Source organism: Chiloscyllium punctatum, chromosome 1 (genome assembly GCF_047496795.1).
Source record: "Chiloscyllium punctatum isolate Juve2018m chromosome 1, sChiPun1.3, whole genome shotgun sequence".
Classification (NCBI taxonomy): Eukaryota; Metazoa; Chordata; class Chondrichthyes; order Orectolobiformes; family Hemiscylliidae; genus Chiloscyllium; species Chiloscyllium punctatum.
In genome coordinates, this window is record NC_092739.1 from 71,283,107 (window position 1) to 71,299,115 (window position 16,009).

Here is a 16,009-nt window from a genome sequence, read left to right on the forward strand (position 1 = left end):
TTAATTTTGTTTAACACAGCTTTCTGGGTTAATCTATATGAAGAGTCATTGTACAGCAGTTTTGTTTCATTGAGAGCTAGAAGGAAAGGTTTGGGGAGATATGGACCAGCAGCAGGTAGGTGGGACTAGTTTAGTTTGGGATTATGTTCAGTATGAGCTGAAAATGTGTTGCTGGAAAATCGCAGCAGGTCAGGCAGCATCCAAGGAACAGGAGAATCGACGTTTCAAGCATGAGCCCTTCTTCGGGAATGATGAAAAGTGTGTCCAGCAGGCTAAGATAAAAGGTAGGGAGGAGGGACTTGGGGGAGGGGCGTTGGGAATGCGATAGGTGGAGGGAGGTCAAGGTGAGGGTGATAGGCCGGAGTGGGGGTGGGGCGGAGAGGTCAGGAAGAAGATTGCAGGTTAGGAAGGTGGTGCTGAGTTTGAGGGATTTGACTGAGACAAGGTGGGGGGAGGGGAAATGAGGAAACTGGAGAAATCTGAGTTCATCCCTTGTGTTTGGAGGGTTCGCAGGTTGGAGGAAGAGCGCCTCATCTTCCGCCTGGGAACCCTCCAACCACAAGGGATGAACTCAGATTTCTCCAGTTTCCTCATTTTCCCTCCCCCCACCTTGTCTCAGTCAAATCCCTTGAACTCAGCACCACCTTCCTAACCTGCAATCTTCTTCCTGACCTCTCCGCCCCCACCCCCACTCCGGCCTATCACCCTCACCTTGACCTCCTTCCACCTATCACATTTCCAACACCCCTCCCCCAAGTCCCTCCTCCCTACCTTTTATCTTAGCCTGCTGGACACACTTTCCTCATTCCTGAAGAAGGGCTCATGCCCGAAATGTCGATTCTCCTGTTCCTTAGATGCTGCCTGACCTGTTGCGCTTTTCCAGCAACACATTTTCAGCTCTGATCTCCAGCCGCTGCAGTCCTCACTTTCTCCTCGAAGATTATGTTCAGTATGGACTGGTTGGACCGAAGTGTCTGTTTCTGTGCTGTATGAATCTACGCCTCTATAATGTTTCATGAAACAAATTTATTAACTGGATTTATTGAGCATTTCTCGCACAGCTGGACCTGTCAGGGCTCATATTGGGGTAAATTTGGTGATGAATTTAACATACATTGAACAAAAAAAATTACAATTTAAACAACAAATTACACTGAGCTTCCCAAATTTGTGTGTGAGTGTACATATATGTGAGTTGTAATGCTCAAGTTTAAATCGTAGAATGGATTTGATGCTTATATTCCAGCTTGTTTATTTCATGTGAGCTTTGAAACTGCTAAGTGCCTGTGAAATAGTGAGTTTGAGAGCCTGCAGTACTTAAAATAGCACAGACAACACTCCGAGAGATAGAGGTGTGACATTAATAATCAATAAATGCATAACCATTTGCAAACCCCAGACAAGAGACAAACTGTCAACTGTACCTGAGAGCTCCCCTTACCTGCTTCTGCAAGTCATAACTTGCCACATACCTTTTAAATGGAAGGCCCATGTAAACGTATTTACTTCTAAAGGTCAACAAAAAAAGGTGACTTGTTGCAATGAATTAAAATAACTAAAAAAAAGGATGCAATATTAGTTATAAAATCTCAAGGTGCCTGTATAGCATCACTGAATGAATTATTTTAACAGAAATACGTTAACTATTTGCTTCAATTTTATTCTACAACATTGTAAATCAACAACATTTTCATATTCCAGGATCTCACTCTTTCCGAAGGTAAGTAGAATTATATTAGGTATAAAAATGCCAATGCATGCAAAACTGCTGTTCAAAAAATCTTTAAATCTATTGTACACAATGAGATCCCCTTAAAATATAAATCTGTTATGCATCATTCAGCCCCATCGCTACAGCTGGATTTTGCATTCTTTTAAGTCCCTTCTCCTAAAATAAAACACATAACATTTTGAGTGTATCTGCAGCTTAAAATATAACCATGCCATCTTTTATTGTTTTAGCCATCCATTGTCTTTATTTGTTTTCAGGATCCATTCGTAGACATTTTTAGAGCAATCAGGTATTCTCGGCCTATTCAGTTTCAGGAGTATGTTTATTCATCAATGCCAATATAGGTCAGCTTGCAGGAATTCTGAGTCATATCCCCATCCCCCCCCACTCCCACCCCACTCCCCCACCCCAACCCTCCCCACTCCAACCCTCCCCACTCCAACCCTCCCCACTCCAACCCTCCCCACTCCAATCCTCCCCATTCCAATCCTCCCCACTCCAATCCTCCCCATTCCAATCCTCCCCACTCCAATCCTCCCCACTCCAATCCTCCCCACTCCCACCCCCACCACCCCACTCCCACCCGTCCCCACCCCACCCCCACCCCCACCCCCACCCACCCCCACTCCCACTCCGCAACGCCCTCACCCCCCCCGCAACACCCTCTCTCCCCCCCCCGGCAATGCCCTCCCCCCTCCCCGCAACGCCCTCTCCCCCCCCCACAACACCCTCTCTTCCCCCCCCGCAACGCCCTCTCCCCCCCCGCAACACCCTCTTTCCCCCCCCCCGCAAAGCCCTCTCCCCCCCCCGCAACGCCCTCCCCCCCCCCCGCAACGCCCTCTCCCCCCACCCCCCACAACGCCCTCTCCCCCCACCCCCCACAACGCCCTCTCCCCCCACCCCCCACAACGCCCTCTCCCCCCACCCCCCACAATGCCCTCTCCCCGCTGCAATGACCTCCCCCCCTCCCTCCGGACCGTTCTCCCTCCTCCCTACACCGCCGACCCCCTCCTCCCCTGCACCGCCGCCCCCCCCTGCACTGCCGCCCCCCCCTCCCCTACACCACCTCCCCCCCTCCTCCCCTGCACCGCTGCCCCCCCTCCTCCCCCCCTGCACCACCCCCCCTGCACCGCCTCCTTCTCCTCCCTTCTCCCCCCCCCCTCCCCCCCCTTCTCCCCCCCCCTCCCCCCCCTTCTCCCCCCCCTTCTCCCCCCCCCTCCCCCCCCTTCTCCCCCCCCCCCTTCTCCCCCTCCCCCCCCCCTCCCCCTCCCCCCCCCCCCTCCCCCTCCCCCCCCCCCCTCCCCCTCCCCCCCCCCTCCCCTCCCCCCCCTTCTCCCCCCCCCCTTCTCCCCCTCCCCCCCCCCTCCCCCTCCCCCCCCCCCCTTCTCCCCCTCCCCCCCCCCCTCCCCCCCTCCCCCCCTTCTCCCCCCTCCCTCCCCCCCCCTCCCTCCCCCCCCTCCCCCCCCCCCCTCCCCCCCCCCCCTCCCTCCCCCCCCCTCCCCCCCCTCCCCCCCTTCTCCCCCCCCCCCTCCCCCCCCTTCTCCCCCCCCTCCCCCCCCCTTCTCCCCCCCCTCCCCCCCCCTTCTCCCCCCCCCTCCCCCCCCCCCTCCCCCCCCCCTTCTCCCCCCCCCTTCTCCCCCCTCCCTCCCCCTCCTCCTCCCCCCCTCCCCCTCCCCCTCCTCCCCTCCTCCTCCCCTCCTCCTCCCCTCCCCCTCCCCCTCCTCCCCTCCTCCTCCCCTCCTCCTCCCCTCCTCCCCTCCTCCTCCCCCTCCTCCCCCTCCCCCTCCCCCTCCCCCCCCTCCCCCCTCCCCCCCCTCCCCCCTCCCCCCCCCTCCCCCTCCTCCCCCTCCCCCTCCTCCCCCTCCCCCTCCTCCCCCCTCCCCCTCCCCTCCCCCTCCCCCTCCCCCTCCCCCCTCCCCCTCCCCCTCCTCCCCCTCCTCCCCCTCCCCCTCCCCTCCCCCTCCCCCTCCTCCCCTCCCCCTCCTCCCCCTCCCCCCTCCCCCTCCTCCCCTCCCCCTCCCCCTCCCCCTCCTCCCCCCTCCCCTCCCCCTCCTCCCCCTCCCCCTCCTCCCCCTCCTCCCCCTCCCCCTCCTCCCCCTCCTCCCCCTCCCCTCCTCCTCCCCCTCCTCCTCCTCCTCCCCCTCCTCCCCCTCCCCCTCCCCCTCCCCCTCCCCCTCCCCCTCCCCCTCCTCCCCCCTCCCCCTCCCTCCCCCTCCCCCTCCTCCCCCTCCCCCTCCCCCCCCCCCTCCCCCTCCCCCTCCCCCCCCTCCCCTCCTCCCCCCCCTCCCCCTCCTCCCCCTCCCCCTCCCCTCCCCCTCCCCCTCCTCCTCCCCCTCCCCCTCCTCCTCCCCCTCCCCCTCCTCCTCCCCCTCCTCCTCCCCCTCCTCCTCCTCCTCCTCCCCCTCCCCCCCCTGCACCGCCCACTCCCCCCCCCGCACTGCCCACTCCCCCCCCCGCACTGCCCACTCCCCCCCCAGGATGGCTTGGTGGCTCAGTAGTTATCATTGCAGCCTTGTGTCTGGGTGGGATGCTCTTCGGAGGATTAGTGCAAACTCATTGGGCCGAATGCCCTGCTTCCACACTGTAGAGATTCTACGATTGTTATTCAGCTGTTAACTAGCAAATTAGTCCTTTGATATGCATTATATCTATTGACTAAAAACATCAACCTAGGAGCATAGGGATAAGCAACTCCATCAATATGCCACTCAGAATAACTACAGTATAATACACAATGGTCATGCTTCTGATTTTTTTCAGGTGTTATTAATTCCAAGTGTATTAGCAGTTGATTACAAAGCAAGGAAGGGATTGGACAAATAACAAAATGTGTGCTGATTGCCAATTCTTCGAAGATTCACAGTCATGGACTTGTTACATTTGTCGATATGCTGTCAAGAGTCAAGATCCTCCAGGAGCAATAAACTGAAAGTTCAACTGGCTTGGAGTTGGGCTGCACCTGAGACTTTGCCTCCCTAAATATAAATTATCAAGGAGCTAGTAATTAAGTGCAGGCATATCAATTCACAGTGGAACATAATTTATTTCCTGTTTAATACCTGTACCAGCATTTTTTTGATTCAATTAAATTCAAGTTTTTGAAGATCATGCTGCTTTCATTTGATTCTTAATCTTGTAAATTTTATGCTTTTCATGACTTTTTGGATCTATCATATTAACCCAGTTTGAAATGCAGAGGATTAGGAAATAGCCATTTACTCAGGTGTGCTTTGCTGAGTGCAAGTGGGAGTAAACATGGTATAACTGGACATTTTAAGATTAATAATGAAAGTTTTGGCCAATGACTTGTGACTGAATTTGTTTTGCTTGCAGATAAAACACACAGTTGCTCAGCTAAATACATGCTAGAGATGTTATGGGCAGAGTTTCAACATAACAATCCATTCAGCAGGGAGGCCAATAATAGTTTGAGAACCTGACAGTGAACAGAATGTGCAGATGATATACTAAATCCAGAAGCATTTTGAGTTAAAGGAAACCTGTCAATTGTCAGAATGGCTAAAATAGGCATTGCTTCCTGAGGTTTCAGCAACCCTCAGGGATAGAGAGGAATGCAGTTTCCTGAATCTCTCACTCCAGGCCAAAGAGTGATGTAAGGCAACATTTGCCAAGAATGGGAGAAAGAGATCTGCATCTCCTATCAAGAAGATGTTACTGAAATGGTCAAGCAGGTCAACAGTCCTTTGATCCTGGAGATAGTGAACCAAGAGGATCTAGAACCTCAGGAAAAAGAGGAAATGGCTTAACATCTTTGGGTACCACACACACACACACACACACCAAATGAGTAGATGAATAGAGATATCTACTCACATGTCTCTAAGTCTCCTCACATCACTGTCTCAACAGCCAACACTCACTCACTCTCATTGCTATGCCAAGGAGTATCCATTAGGAGAAAGTGATGTAAAAATCTTACCTTGTTAGTGTGTCTCCAAGGGCATAACCTCACACTTTTCAAAACCAAATTCCTTTGCCACTGCTCTACCAAACTGACCAAATCTGTCGATATCCTCCTACATTTATAGCTATCCTTCTCACTATCTACCAAATACTATCTACTTTTGTGTCATTCATGAACTTCTTGATCATACCCCTGCCCACATCCAAATTCAATTCATTAATGCACATCACAAACAGAATGTATATTCTCTGCATTTGAAGGGAAGGTGATCACATCGAAACATATAACGTTCTAAAGAGATTTCACAGAATAAATACTGAGAGGTTGGTTACTCTAGTTTGGGATTCCAGAACAAAAGGCAGTCTTAGCATAGAAACTGATCATTTAGGAAGGAGATGGGAAGAAATCTGTTCACGCAAGGGGGTTGCGAATCTTTGTAATTCCATATCCCTATTGTAGGCTATTGTAGGATTGATATTTTACCTTTTAAAGTTGGACTAGACAAATTTTTAATCTCTCATCAAATCAAGAGTTATTTGAGTGGGATGGAAAAATGGAATCGATTCTGAAGATCAACTATGATTGTACCAAATGACGAAGCAGGCTCGAGAAGCCATTTTGTCTGCTGCTCCAGTTTCTGACATTATTATGTTATTTTGTTCTAAGGACCTGGTCTTGCCAGAATGGGTGAAAAGAATTCTGCCTGAACTTACATTGCTGCAATATGTGTGTTAAATGTGAAGTAATGACATAATTGAAATCATGATACATTTTCTAACTTCAGCACAAGACTTAAAGCAGAAAATGATGTGGTGGCAATGGAACATCAAATCTTGTGGTTGGGATGTGTGATGTGTGCATGAAGTACCAAAGATTATTGTTTCACAAAATCACCTCTAATGTAGCCTTTTGTTCGTCATTAGTCATTACTGCTACATTATTGATTTTATTCTGAAAGGCAGCAGAAGTTTTGTTCCTTCAAATGATAATGTGGAATATTAATTATTCTTTTCAGTATGACGTTGTGAATTATTGTCAACACAAAATAAACATATTGATGATGGGCCAGGTACTTACAATTCAAAGTAATTTATTTACTTTAGTTGATGAGAGATTAAAAGTCACAGATCAATAGGCTGTAAAAGTGTTGTGGGGAAAATAAACAAAACTGAATACTGATTATTAATGTTGTATTATTAAGACCAATGAACGTGATTGAAACTTTCAAGCATAGAAAATTGACATTGATTTTGGCGAAGCTTACAACATCAAAAACAAATTGTGTTTATAAGCATCATTAATAATGTGATGAATCCCAGTGCGCTTGAAAGGAGTACTTATCAAACAAAAAGAAGAACCCAACCATATGCTTGATTTGGACACAACCACCTGATGAAGGAGCGTCACTCCGAAAGCTAGTGCTTCCAATTAAACCTGTTGGACTATAACCTGATGTTGTGTGGTTTTTAACTTTGTCCAACCATATGCAACAGCTGACAAAAGTTTGGTTACCAATTAGTTTTCAAAGGAGCATTTAAAAGCAGAGAGAGTAAGGGGGCCAGGAAGGTTGAGGGAGGAAATCCCAACCCGTAGGGCCTAGGAGGTTGAAGCATAGCCAGCAAGATTCAATACTGAAACTCGGTTTTGCACAAGATGCCAAAATTGGATGAGCTGTCGGGTTGAAGAAGTTAGCAAATGCCGTGCTCATGGAGGGATTTGAGCTCAAGGATGAGAATTTTAAATTCACATCATTACCAAGCTAAAACACAATGTGCATTAGTTAGCAAAGGATTGACAGCTATGCTTGCTTGGAGCAAGTTAGAATACAATCAGCAGAGTTTGGATAAGCTGTAGTTGATGAAAAGTAGAATGTAAGTGTCCTGGAGAGCATTGGGGTAGACAAATACATTGTCGTCTCTTCATTGTCATTGTGGTACAACTCTGAACAGCACTGTGGGTTTAGCTGCAGCAGTTCAAGAGGGCAGTTCACTTTCTCAAAGACAACAAATGATGACCTTGCCAGCCCTGTCCACATCACATGAATAAATAAAGAAAAAGCTGGAGGCAACTGAAGTATAGATGAGTGTTTCAGCAGCTGCTGGACTGAGGCACAGGAGCTAACATGCAAGAATGCAAAGATAGGTGTAGGCTATCATGGAAAGGAGAGGATGCTTGATAGGATTCTCAACATAGTGTTAATAGTAAGGCTGCAGACAGTCTGCCTCCAATTGAGTTCATGGTCAGAAGGTGGGTTGGATTTGGAGACCACAGCAGAGTTGTGGCAGAGTCTTCATGAATGGGAGAATTTATTTACTGTTAAATCCACATTGAGAAATCTGTGTTATACTTTAGAATTTGATTTTATTTCATATCCATATAGCTTCTGCAGTGTCTCTGAGGTGGATATTGGGTGAGTTGGCAGGGAGCAAGGAGAGTATAAGAGGCCATGGGACTGATAGGGTATCATTTGGCATGGAGACTTAAAGGAACAAGGGGGTTGAGTGGGGCTGAAGAGGTACAAGTGATGATGACGAGAGGACTAAAATCTTATGGCATATTTGGGACAAAGTCGCATAATACTGACATGGGTCTCTGAACAAATCTGCCTTGGCATTCAGCCATTGTAGTAGCTCAATAGACAATAGGTGCAGAAGTAGGCCATTCTGCCCTTCGAGCCTGCACCACCATTCATTATGATCATGGCTGATCATCCTCAATCAGTATCCTGTTCCTGCCTTATCTCCATAACCCTTGATTCCACTATCCTTGAGAGCTCTATCCAACTCTTTCTTAAACGAATCCAGAGACTGGGCCTCCACTGCCTTCTGGGGCTGAGCATTCCACACACCCACCACTCTCTGGGTGAAGAAGTTTCTCCTCATCTCTGTCCTAAATGGCCTACCCCTTATTTTTAAGCTGTGTCCTCTGGTTTGGGACTCACCCATCAGCGGAAACATGTTTCCTGCCTCCAGAGTGTCCAATCCTTTAATAATCTTATACGTCTCAATCCGATCCCCTCTCAGTCTTCTAAACTCAAGGGTATACAAGCCCAGTCGCTCCAATCTTTCAACATAAGATAGTCCCACCATTCCAGCTCCTCACACTCTGCTTCCTATGTCTGCAGCCACGATGTTGTCTAGCATGTGCCCCGTGCCTAAGTGAAGGTTGTGACAGTCGGGAGTGCTTTAAACTCATTATTCTCAGGAGGTGCATCAAGCTTGGAAATTTCCCAGCTCGAGCTAAAGGCTTCAGCTGTGACAATTCAGGCCTAAAGAGTAAGGAAAGAATGAAAGTTTCATTATTTTTGTAGATGAGGTGTTATTTTGATGTTGATGTGCAATGTTCTTTCACTGTTGGCAGTTTGAGATGTTGGAGACAAGTTGTTTTTGATTGTTAAGGGTTCATTGGCTTCTTCCTGTGTACATTTGATCATTTAAAATCATTTTCTCTTTCTTCATTTCTGAGCTGACTTTGTAAGATAGCTTTGAGTTGCATCTTTGGTAATTGAGGTTACATTTCTGCAGCATGCCGGACCAATCTCTTTTTGACAGATTCTGTACAGCAGAAAATATTCTGGATACTAAGTATAACTTTTTATAAATATTTACAGGAGGACATCTGAGTACAATGAGATACTGTCACATTAAATAAGTCAGAGTGCTGATCCATCCACCTACTTATATAACATTACATTCAAATTAGCAGAATTTTGGAACTCATTCACTCATTTAAGTATGTAACAGCAGATATGAAAAAAAACATGTTAAGATGAGCCAGGAAAATACAAACTAAAGTTGTGAAAATAAATATTAAAGGAGACAACAGGAAGTGGCCTTTGTCTCATTGATAAATGTGACAAATGTTTAATTTTGTATCATAGATTTGACTATGATACTTAATGAACCTAATTAAAAATATTCAGCCACAAGTTCTCCATTAGAATGAATTCCACATAGTATTGGTTGAATTTTTAGCTCTCCTCTCAGAAAACACACCCTCAATAGGGCTCACCTTAACACATTAATAATATTTACTTTAGTTCACTAATATTAGCAGGCATGATTCCCTACCCATTCATTTCAAACATAAGTTAAACAAAATAGGAAAACTCTGCCTTAACTGTGGGAGCAACCATGTTGTGAGTTGACTATAGACCAACTCGGAGATAGTGAGGACTGCAGATGCTGGAAAGTCAGATTCGATAAAGTGCAGAGCTGGGAAAAGTACAGCAGCTGAAAATGTGTTGCTGGAAAAGCGCAGCAGGTCAGGCAGCATCCAAGGAGCAGGAGAATCGACGTTTCGGGCATGAGCCCTTCTTCAGGAATGAGGAAAGTGTGCCAAGCAGGTAGGGAGGAAGGACTTGGGGGAGGGGTGTTGGAAATGCGATAGGTAGAAGGAGGTTAAGGTGAGGGTGATAGGCTGGAGTGGGGGTGGGGGCGGAGAGGTCAGGAAGAAGATTGCAGGTTAGGAAGGTAGTGCTGAGTTCGAGGATTGGGACTGAGACAAGGTGGGGGGAGGGGAAATGAGGAAACTGGAGAAATCTGAGTTCATCCCTTGTGGTTAGACGGTTCCTAGGCGGAAGATGAGGCGCTCTTCCTCCAGCCGTCGTGTTGCTAAGGTCTGGCGATGGAGGAGTCCAAGAACCTGCATGTCCTTGGTGGAATGGAAGGGGGAGTTGAAGTGTTGAGCCACGGGGTGGTTGGGTTGATTGGTCCAGGTGTCCCAGAGGTGTTCTCCTAAAAGTACAGCAGGTCAAACAACATCAGAGGAGCAGGGGAGTCAATGTTTCGGACAGGACCCTTCATCACTATATCGATTATAGGTCAACCCCACCAGCAGGGTGGAAGGACAGGGAGTGGGGTGGAAGATTAGGGGGTAGTGGATGAGAGAAAGAGGTAGAGGGGGGAAAAGGTCAGAGACTAGAGCAAGGACTAGGGCTTCCCAAGGTGCCCTGTTGGCCACTGCTAGTGCTTGCCTCTCTGATCCAATGGTGAGGAGGTAGATATTGCCAAGACCTGCCGTATAAACTGGAACATCCTGAAACATTAGGTTCACACACAATGGGACCATTTGCCTGGAGACTTTGTGTTGGGTTTAAGATTCTGGCTCCAGCTGGGCTTTGGTCTGGATAGCCTATGCCTTGGTGGAAGGTGGAAGGAAATTGCAACTGAGGAGAAGGCTATTGTGCTACAGCCTGATGTTACTCCTGTTGCTGTGTAACAGTTCATGGTGGTGTAGTTTCTGCTCTTGTATTTCTTGAGTCATAGAAGGTGGACCTGCAATAGCTAACCTCTACGCCATGGTGATGCTTAACAGCAAGGATTTTCAGCTGCAGATAAGTGAAATTCTCAACAGGTTAAAGTGCCTTCCAAGCAATAAGCAATCACCTGTCAAGCAATAAAGGCAGTGTCTGAAAGAGGAAGTGCTTTGAACAACAGTCCCAATGACCATGGTTGCAGCTCTTTAATAATAACTGATCAAAACCTTCACTGTTGGTCAGTTTTACTGAATATACACTTCCCATCATGCACCTGCCTCGGTGACCCTGACCAGTTACTGACAGTGTGGAAAATATAACTGGAAAATCTAGGATTTAGGATAAAGCACCACAGAATTATTTTCTAAATAATTTCAACAACTTCATTTTAGGTTAGCACTGCTGCCTCACAGCGCCAGGGACCCGGATTCGATTTCCGCCTCGGACGACTGTCTGTGTGGAGTTTGCACATTCTCCCCGTGTCTGTGTGGGTTTCCTCCGGGTGCTCCGGTTTCCTCCCACAATCCAAAGATGAGCAGGTCAGGTGAATTGGTCATGCTAAATTGCCCAAAGTGTTAGGTGCATTAGTCAACAGAATGTGTCTGGGTGGGCTACTCTTCGGAGGGTCAGTGTGGACTTGTTGGGCCAAATGGCCTGTTTTCATGCTGTAGGGAATCTAATTTATTCTAATCAAATACTTACATATTAGTTCCAAATGTACTTCTCACCCTCTTAGATCCCGCATTGGGAAAAGCTAGCAGAGAGCAAGGATGACAATTTCTAGGACTTCCCCACCCTCAACACCAATGAACTTGCTTCCAATGGCCTGAGATAATTCATTGGTGAATATCAGAGTTTTCAGTTCTAGCCTCAGCAATGCAGAATAGCAGGAGGCAAATGAGAAGATCTTATTTTAGTAGGCTGCACTTGCAGCCAATAATCCGCTGTATGAAATAGAGCTTCCTGAGACTATAGTGCTCACAAACAATCAGAGACCCCTCGCCAGGAGGTGCATTATATGGTGGTAGACTCTCTCGTCAGGAAGCCAAAGGATTGTAAAGATGGGTAATGCATAGTGAAATGAATTTCTCAGCTTTATCTTCCCGAGTCAATTGAAAACTGATGGGGAAGCATGGGACATCTCAGCCACATCTTTCTGCAATAAGACAAGACACTGCATTCCTAACTCATTTATTTGCTAAACCATCTAGGAGAAAGTGAGGACTGCAGATGCTGGAGATCAGAGCTGAAAATGTGTTGCTGGAAAAACACAGCAGGTCAGGCAGCATCCAAGGAACAGGAGAATCGACGTTTCGGTCATGAGCCTTCCTGAAGAAGGGCTCATGCCCGAAACGTCGATTCCCCTGCCCCTTGGATCCTGCCTGACCTGCTGCGCTTTTCCAGCAACACATTTTCAGCAGTTGCTAAACCATGACTATTTCACAGATTGATCAAGTTAAGAGAGTTCGTTATGGAGAAACTTTTACTTCTACCTAGTCTGCAGAAACAAAAAATGAATCGACAAGCATTCTGTCTGTAAACCAGTTATTAGCTTGATGGATTCATTTATCATAATTCTGGGTTAGTTCAATAGCCAAGTGATGAATTGCTTTCCACAAGTAATTTATGGTCATAGATACAACAGGCTAGATAAAATAGTGGTGATTCTCCCATGAAATTAGAAGAAAAAAAATCATTTTTCACAAGATTCTCCTTCATAAAATCTGTACCATTTATTGAATATAAATAGCTTGGAAGAATTTGAAATATAATTTCAGAGTATCCTTTGCATAGTTTAGTAAAGCATTTCAGAATACTGTTAAAAGGCTTTGATGCCTTAGATGTTTGGTTCACATTTAAGATTTTTTTTAAATTATGTATTTACTGATCAATTTAATCATTGAATAACAAACCCATATTTCTTCCCTTTGCTTTAATGAGTTGAATTTTACATTTTATTGGCTAAGTCCATGTTAAGCCGAGTTTTCTGGAGGGTTATTTGCTCTGAAATCTGGTGAGGTTCTCTTGCCATACCTAAACAAACTCACTTCATCAGTTCTATTCTGCACCCCTAAAGAGTCTGATTTCTGCCAAATCTTACCACACATTCTTCCCAAAGTCCCTTGTGTTCGTGCCATCTTTGAAAGCCTGCATTGCACCGACACAAGGTACTGAGAGTCCAGTGCTGTCTGCATGATTCCTGACAATTCTCCTGGACGTGGCACACAAGGGAAAATTTGTGCCCTGCTTTATGGGCAAGAACCTGGAGGTCCTGCTGGACAGGGTGGCACAGATGTGAGGCACCCTCTTATCCTCAGGACCAAAAAAGGCCATAGCACCAGTCTATGTCAGCCTGGTCTGAGATTGCCACCCGAATCAGTACAGTCTCTGCCAATTTGGGGAATGCCAAGTCCTGTGGATAGAACATCAATGACAACCTACATTCTATCATCTGAAAAGCCAACATCTTCTCTCTGATTCATCGTACTTACTCTACCTCTGCAAATGTACAAACTTCTCACTAAGCATCATGTTCTACCCCTCTCACTATCTCACATGCATCATCTTCATTCATTTCCTTACACCTCTCCAATGCCCAATGCCACTAACCCTGCCTGCCCTCTGCCCTGTGTACTCACTTGCTCAGGCCATCTGTGTCAAACATCATAGCTGTCCTAATCACTTTCATCTCCTAATATATCTGCCTCTCTCACATTCCAGGAGGAAAACAGCCCACAACAGGGCAGAAAGAAATACACTTCTGTGAATATAATATTCTTCTGAACTGCTGTTTTAGATTTTAAAAAGGCCAAATGAGCAAATGGTGTGGTGCCTGACATTTAGCTCCTATCCCCCCACCCCACCAATCAGGAGATGGTTCTGACTTTGAACCTCATGAGTGGGACACAGACCGGCATTAGAGACTACCTTTGACTTCCAGTCCCGGAATCCCTGAATGAAGGCCATCTCCCTTAAGTTGACAGAGACCTCCTGACAAGCTTCTGCCTTTGTGTCTGTGCTCAACAGTAAGGCAAGACAGCAGTATTAAGAGCCTGGTATCTCGAGCTGGGGTGGGGGGGTGCAAAGAGTAAAAAGGCAATGCAGTGAGCATCCAGCTAGGCTCAGAGAGAGTTTACACTATAAGATCACACAGAGAGCCTGGAGAATCAGCCCGGTGCAGTACATGAGCAGGGTGTATATCCCTGAGTGCAGTGTCCATGCTGCAGCTTTACATGAGAGTTGCTGTGCAAACTGAGCTGCAGTATTAAAGATTAAAGAACAGGGGTGCCAGGTAATTGGGTGTGCCACGAGGGTTCTCAGAGGCTGGCACATCTCAGATGCCAATTCTGTGGGGATGTGCGCTGAGTGTGACTGGTGCCCAGAGGTGCCATCATATGTTGGCCACGTGGAGTTCAGTCAGAACAATGAGTGAGCTGAATCGGCCAGGTTCTCATTTTGTTTCATTGCTGGGTTTTCCCGACATCAAGCTAATTTGGTGAATTGGGAGTCTGAATATTAATGAGGCAAGTTAGGCTGTTAACAAGGTGTTTTACAAGTAATAATGCCCCTTAACTAGCATCTTACCACTACCTTGCGAGAATCTCACCAAGCCACTTGAGCAAAACATAAAAGATTGCATTAACTCATCAAAATTGTCATCCAATTATGCTACACATTCACCACAGCCCATGCCACTCATTCTGCCCAATATGACCATCAGATATAGGTGCAGAAATAGGTCATTCAGCCCCTTGAGCCTTCTCCATTATCCAATAGGATCAGGGCTAATCCAACATTCCTCACATCCACTTTACTGCCTTTTCCTCCTAACCTTTGATTCCCCTCATGATCAAGAATCCATTTATCTCAGTCTTAAATATACCCAAAAGAACTCTGCCCTGACAGCTCTCTGTGGCAAGGATTTACAAAATCTCTCAACTCTCTGAGAAGAAATTTCTCCTCATCATGTCTTAAATTGGCATCCCTTTATTCTAAGGCTATGGAGTCCTCAATTTACAAACATCAAAATTACGAACTCAATCCGATATGGGGTGTGATTTAAAGATCTGACTTATAAACACCTCCTGTATAGATTGTCGTGCATTGTGATCTAACTTGCATACAAATCAACTTGCAAACAGACCCAAGAATGGAATCCATTCATTAAGCAGGGATGGCTTATATGTCTTCTGGTACTAGACTGTTCCCTGAGGGGGAATCATCCTCTCAGCATTTCTCCTGTTAAGCCCCTTATGAATCCTACATGTTTTAATCAGATCACTCATCATTCTTCTAAACTCTAGTAAGTATAGTCACAAGCTGTTCAACCTTTGCTGATAGATCAATCCCTAGATTATTCTAGTGAATCTTCTTTGAACTGCCTCAAATAATATATTTTATTAGACACAATGACCAAAATGGCTCACAGTACTCCAGATGTGATCCCACCAGCACCTTGTACAGTTGCATTAAGACTTCCCTACTCTTACTCTCTAAACCCCCTTGCAATAAAAGCCAACATTCCATTAGCATTCCTGATTACTCTCTGCATCAGTGTGCTAGCTTTCTATGTCTTATGTACAAGTACCTCCCAGTCCCTTTATATTGTAGCTTTCTGCAGTTTTTTGTCCATGTAAGTAATATTCTATCTTTTTGTTCTTCCTTCCAAAATGAAGAACTTTGCATTTTCTCACATTATGCTCCATTTGCCAACTTTTTACCCACTACTTAACCTATCAATATCTCTCTATAAACTATTTGTATCCCTCTCACCATCAGCCTAGCCACTAATTTTTGGATCACCTGCCAACTTGGCTCCAGTATATTCACTTTCTTCCTCCAAGTCATTAAGATGCATTGTAAATAGTTGCAGACCCAATACTGATAACAGTGGAGCCCAACTAGTCATAGGTCACCAACCTGAAAAAGCACCTCCTAACTCTACTTGCTGTCTCCTTCCCATGAGCCAATTCTCTATCCATGCCAATATACTACCCCCAACACCATGAGCTCATTTCTTATGATTTATCCTTTTGTGAGGTACCTTCTGAATGTCCTCTAGAAGTCCAAATACACTACATCTACTGGTTCCCCT

General features: G+C 46.5%; 1 protein-coding gene across 2 annotated transcripts in view; it reads right to left on the minus strand.

Moving 5' to 3' along the window:
• kctd8 (potassium channel tetramerization domain containing 8) overlaps nucleotides 1–16,009 on the minus strand; it is a 283,835-nt gene that overhangs the window by 115,502 nt on the left and 152,324 nt on the right. The window lies entirely within an intron of this gene.